The sequence below is a fragment of the Epinephelus moara genome, chromosome 5 (genome assembly GCF_006386435.1).
Source record: "Epinephelus moara isolate mb chromosome 5, YSFRI_EMoa_1.0, whole genome shotgun sequence".
Taxonomy (NCBI): Eukaryota; Metazoa; Chordata; class Actinopteri; order Perciformes; family Serranidae; genus Epinephelus; species Epinephelus moara.
In genome coordinates this window covers 42,215,036-42,220,527 of record NC_065510.1, presented here as the reverse complement: position 1 = coordinate 42,220,527, position 5,492 = coordinate 42,215,036, and the positions used below count along the sequence as shown (strand labels likewise).

The 5,492-nt window shown below is 39.0% G+C and overlaps 1 long non-coding RNA gene across 1 annotated transcript in view; it reads left to right on the top strand.

Moving 5' to 3' along the window:
• The first annotated feature begins 892 nt into the window (after positions 1–892).
• The window catches only part of LOC126389768 (uncharacterized), a 44,326-nt gene continuing 39,726 nt past the window's right edge, over positions 893–5,492 (top strand). The window contains exon 1 of the long non-coding RNA XR_007569897.1: positions 893–1,092. This is a non-coding gene — a long non-coding RNA (uncharacterized LOC126389768). The remainder of the gene's footprint in view (positions 1,093–5,492) is intronic.

Here is a 5,492-nt window from a genome sequence, read left to right as displayed (position 1 = left end):
AAAGAAAATTTGTTTTCTCTAAAAATTGCCAAAATTATTCCCTTTATCATAGACAGAAAGTGTAAAAACAGAAATTATCATTCAATCTTCAAATTTCTAAGTCCTTGGACACATTTTGTGCGATGAATGCTTCCATCATAAAAGAAAATCTGAGCTTTAAATAGTGATATTTCATCAAAATCACTTATTCTATGTCGCATTTAAAATTTTGCCAAAAATAAACCATTTGCCTGAACTAACCAGCCTGCATGACAAGTGAAAAAGCAAGGCTTTTTTCAACTCCTAGATTTTTTTCAATTTTTAACTTTCAAACATCCAAGGGTAAGTTTTAAAAATCTAATAACTAACTTATGGTGGAGGGAGGGTCATGTATTTTCTACTCAAGGAAAAACATGCAGCAATTAGCCAAATTGAGATGGTTAACAATGCAAAATAATTCAGTAAACTTAATGATTACATACTTAATGTTCACTTCTTAGCTACATTATGTAGATTGCAAGAAAAGAGACAGAAACATAAAGTATGCTTTCATAAATAAAAAATATATTTTGAGTGGCAATGAAGCCCTCCTATGCAGGCCCATGCATTAGATAGTAAAACAAGAAAGAGAACATAAGGGAGAACTTGTAGAAATCAGTGCAGCACTCGACCATTATTGTCTTCAACATGGGGAGCAGTGTGACATCTCTCCTCTCTATTATTCCAGTACATCATAAAGGAATAAAGTCTGAAATAGCATGGAACAAGAATCAAAGAAATGCTTAAGAAATCAATCAAGCAAGTCTTGAAGCTCTGACCAGGACAAATGAGAACATGTCCAGACATGTGTCTGCCCTTGAGACGCTTCTCTCAGCAGATTTGCAGAAAAGCCAACAAAGGACGGCGAGGGAAATGGAGGTGAGGGTCACGCGGCACTCTGTAAAGAGAGGAGCAAAGTGTTAAGTTCTCTTTTGATTGCAGTCGACGAGCTCCAGAGATAGACAGCGAGAGTTTACTGAGACGTCTACAGCAGGGTGAGGAATTTTCTCAGCTCTTTTAAGACACACAACAACAATGTGGAGACACAGAGGACAGCTTAAAGAATTACACAAGGTATTTTATAATCCATCTTGCAATTCACTTTCTTTGTGGATTAATTATTCATTTCTGCATCAGTCTGTGACTTCTTACATTCCTCCAGAATGTCCTCGATTACCTCTAGAAAATAGGCAAAGACTCTGAATGTGGTTATACAGCGAGCAAGCTGACATTGGTTAGCTAGGATTGCAGATGACAAAAAGATGAAACTTCTCTTGACTGTTGAGGAGGTTTTCACCTGGAGACAAAATACCTCTCCAAAACAAAAGCAGTAAGCAGCATTCAAAAACACTGAATAAAGCAAAAATCAGTGTTTCTCCAACACTATTTGGCATGTCGTAGATGGACGGCTAATTGGCACCTACTAATGTGTGCTTACCTTTTTCTCAGTGCTAACTTAAAATCCAGACATTCAAAGGGTTTTTACCAGGAGCTGAATTATCCTCAGAGTTCTCCTCCTCTCCAAAACAAACAGACTCAGTGTTTTAAACCCCTGCAAACAGTGAAGAAAGCAGTTTCACGGCAAAAAAACTGCTTTTTTTTCAAAGCTCTCGTTGCAGAGGAGCTGATAACTACGGTGGTCGACACAAAAATGCAAATAGCTCTATTTAAACTCAGTGCTACATTTGCTCGTTCTGGGCTACTGTAGAAACATGGTGATGCAACATGGTGATCTCAGTAGATGAGGACCCGCTCTCTATGTAGATATGAAGAACTCACTCTAAGGTAACAAAAGCACCACAGGCGCGTTCCTAATTGCAAATTTTTTCTTTTTCCTTTCAGAAGGTGCTGCAACTGCCCTTAAAAAGTACATAATGTTGCATGTAGTATGCACGCAATCGGGACATAGCACTTTCTAATAATACCATAATTTCTCATTATGCCCTGAATGCTGACCCTATTGTTCATATATGTTGATATAAAACAAGATGCTTGTTCACTGAGCTCACTAGAGATGGAGGTTAACCTGAAAAACTACTGTTGTTACTTTGCAATGTAAGTAAAAAGTGCATACAGTGTAGATTCAAACATATCTTCATGAAAGTGAAATTACGTATGCATTTCTCTGTCATTGTTACTTTTATTTGTAGCTGCTGGTAATATTTATGATTATTTTGTTCATTGTTACGTCCCCACCAGAGGTTTAGGGGATGTGGGGAGTAACACAATGAAACAGAGGGATCTTTCAAAAAAGAAAAAGGCAAGCCAAACAAATAGCCAGTTTAAAGGAAGTTTATTTACAGCAAAAAAAATGGGAAAATAGGACCACCAATGAAAAACGAGCTCCAAAAGGGAACCAGATCGCCTGTAGCAGGGAAAACACACAAAAAGTAAAGATTAACCACAACAAACCAAAATATTACTGCACTAAGCCAAAACTCTCACTTGTTACCCACATCTTGCTTACTATATAATGACGAAAACTCTGTCTGTGGGTGTGTGTGTGGGTGTCTGTTCCACGTTTTTCTCCTCACTGACTTGGTCAATCCATATGAAATTTGGCACAGTGGTGGAGGGTCATGGGAGGTGCGAATGAAGCAATATTACATCAATTGGCCAAAGGGGGGCACTATAGCAACCGATTGAAATGCCTCTCCTCATGAGGAACAAATTTGCCTCAAGAACCCATAACTTCTGGTTATATAGATTTTCCGCCATTTTGAATTTTTTGAAAAACACTTAAAATCGATCTCTTCCTAGGAAGTTTGACCGATCTGCATGAAACTCGGTGAACATAATCTAGGGACCAATATCTAAAGTTCCCTCTTGGCAAAAGTTGGAAAACTTACTAAAACTGAGCTTCTATAAGGCAATGAATATTGCGGAGGGCGTGGCTCATCACATAAAGGTGTATAACATCTCAAGGGTTTCACCGATCACCACGCAACTTTGTAGGCATATGACCACACATAATCTGAGGGGACCCCTCCATTATTGACCCCATCAAACAAAATGGGGGCGCTAGAGAGCTAAGTTCTTATCTAGGCCTAACTGCCATATTGATTTTTACTAAACTTGGTAGATATGTAGAACAGGACGCCTCAAGGTGACTGGAGGAATTTAAGTCAAATTGACAACTGGGTGGCGCTATAACAACAGAAAAATGGCTAAAATGTGACAGATCGCTGTGGCTGCAATCGTACTATCAAATTCACAGAAACTCTGTCTGAATACATTGCTCTTCTTAATGGGTTCAGTTGACTATTTAATCTGCAATTTCCTATGACCTGTATCCCAAACACACACCATGTGAAACTGTACGTGGGCAACTGTGCACTCATTGGGTATGGACTAGTCTTAATGACACAACACTGTCACAGCTTCTTGGCTATATAAACTAAGCACAAAAAGTAAGGAAATTTGTATTTGGTAGATCATTTCTTTGTTATAACACTGCTTCTTGGCAACAAATCTTATACCATTGGAAAGCCTGTTTATTTCCATTTTAAATGATGCCACATTTGTAAGGAAATGCATTTGTGGGATGAGCAGCAGAGCTGAGTATGTGGGTTGCGCCCATGAAATATTTGCATATCTTTTTCAAAGCAGTGTTTATAACAGCCAAGTCCTTTCACTACAGTATAGTGATAATAGTTCAATATTCAAGCTGTGTATCCACGCAGTTTAGACTGGCCTTGTTACGAGATTTTATTTGGTCAAAACATGAGACTTGATGCTTTTGCTGTGAGTCTTTATAGGGAATCAAGGCTCAGGTAAGTCAGGTCTCAGAGCTACCAAGTCCCAATCCAGCTTCAAGTCCTAACTTTTTAGAATTAATCTGAGCCTCAAATTTCTAGCTCTTTTAAGCACGATGCTAACATCCAGACCTTTTGGTCCCATGCAGCAGGTAGGATTCAGCTCTGTTTGATAAGTTTTATATAAAACACAAAGTGCATCCTCAATATGTTTGTTGAGTATGTAAGCAGGCACATTGTCACGGATGCTTGACTGCACAGAATCACAGGGACTGGCTACAGATTTATGCTTTGCTTTTTCTGTGGTCCAAAACGATCTCCGATTCTCTCAGATGAATGACTTCCAAGAGAAAGAAGGGACGAAGTGCTTTTGGTCCCTTTCATCCCGGAGGTTTCCTCCAGCTGATTTCTCACTACTTGGTTTAACCATCAAACAGCGTTTCATGTGGTCCCAAGCTCTTCCTGAGCTGAAAGTCTCTCCAGACATGAAATATTAACTGTATGTCTGTCTGTGTCTCCCTCCTGGAAAAGCTACAGTATACCTGCAGGGCCCAGTGGTGTTTTTCAGCTGGAATCAGATTAAAGGGGCCGAGACACAAATCACGTCACTCAGGGCTACACAGAAGATGAACAGAAAGAATGCACTTCCTCTTTCATGTGCCTTCCTGACTGAAGGTAACACACTTTGATGCATTGGGGACATTGTGTGCTCATGTACAGGTGAATACATGTGTTTGTGTGGATTAGTGCGTGTGCTGGTGGCGGTTGAGAATCCACAGAGGAGCGTGCAGGAGTTGGAAATTCTGTTTTAGTGAAGGGTTACATCTACATCTGCCTGACTCTGTCCTCTACATGCCTGTCTCCTGGTGTTCCCCTTCACCCTGGTGGAACTGCCACACTGCTCTTAATAGATAAAGTGCAATTAAAGCTACACCTGTCATTTGTGTCTCACAGAGTGATAGCCCCTAAGATTTTCAAGGACCACTTTGTTTAAACCTGGATCAACAGATTTATTTGGCCACTTGAGGGCAGAGGAAACAAGCTGTTAACATGCAACATATCATCATACAATGGTGTGTATGATATCCTTTGAATTAGCATCCCATAAATGCTGTTACATACGTAATGTAAAATTACGGAGGTTCAGTTTAGGCAAGTATCATCTATCTATATGTTAGTAGCTCCGATCTTCTCATAGTTACTAATAAAATGTACACCTGCTTCTGACTGCTCATAGTGTTTAGGTAAATAAAGACTGCACATAAATATTGCTTGTAAATGTTAGAAATTACAATTCTAGTTCAGACTGTGCTCTGTTATGTTCACAATACCCAGATGCCTTTGAAACATACAAAAGATTAGAAATATAACACATTTAGCTAAATTAGCTGGCAGTTAGCAGATTTAAGCTCAAGATGTTTCTTAAAAATGTGAATGAGTTATTTAAATCAATTTAATATGTGTTTTCTACATTTCTAACATCCCGTTCCCACTTGAATCAATCAGGAGAGACAACTCCACAAATGTATCTTCTGTTTGAATGGTGAGACTGTGAGACCCATGTTACTGACCAAACAGTAAGCTATCATTGATGGCTGTCAGAATGTATAGCGATTTAAAGGAGCAATAAGCGAAATTCATCATTTCTAGATTGAAGGAATTAAAAAATTGCTATGTGAAGAACTAGAGGTGTAATTTCATCTGGAGTATAGCATGACC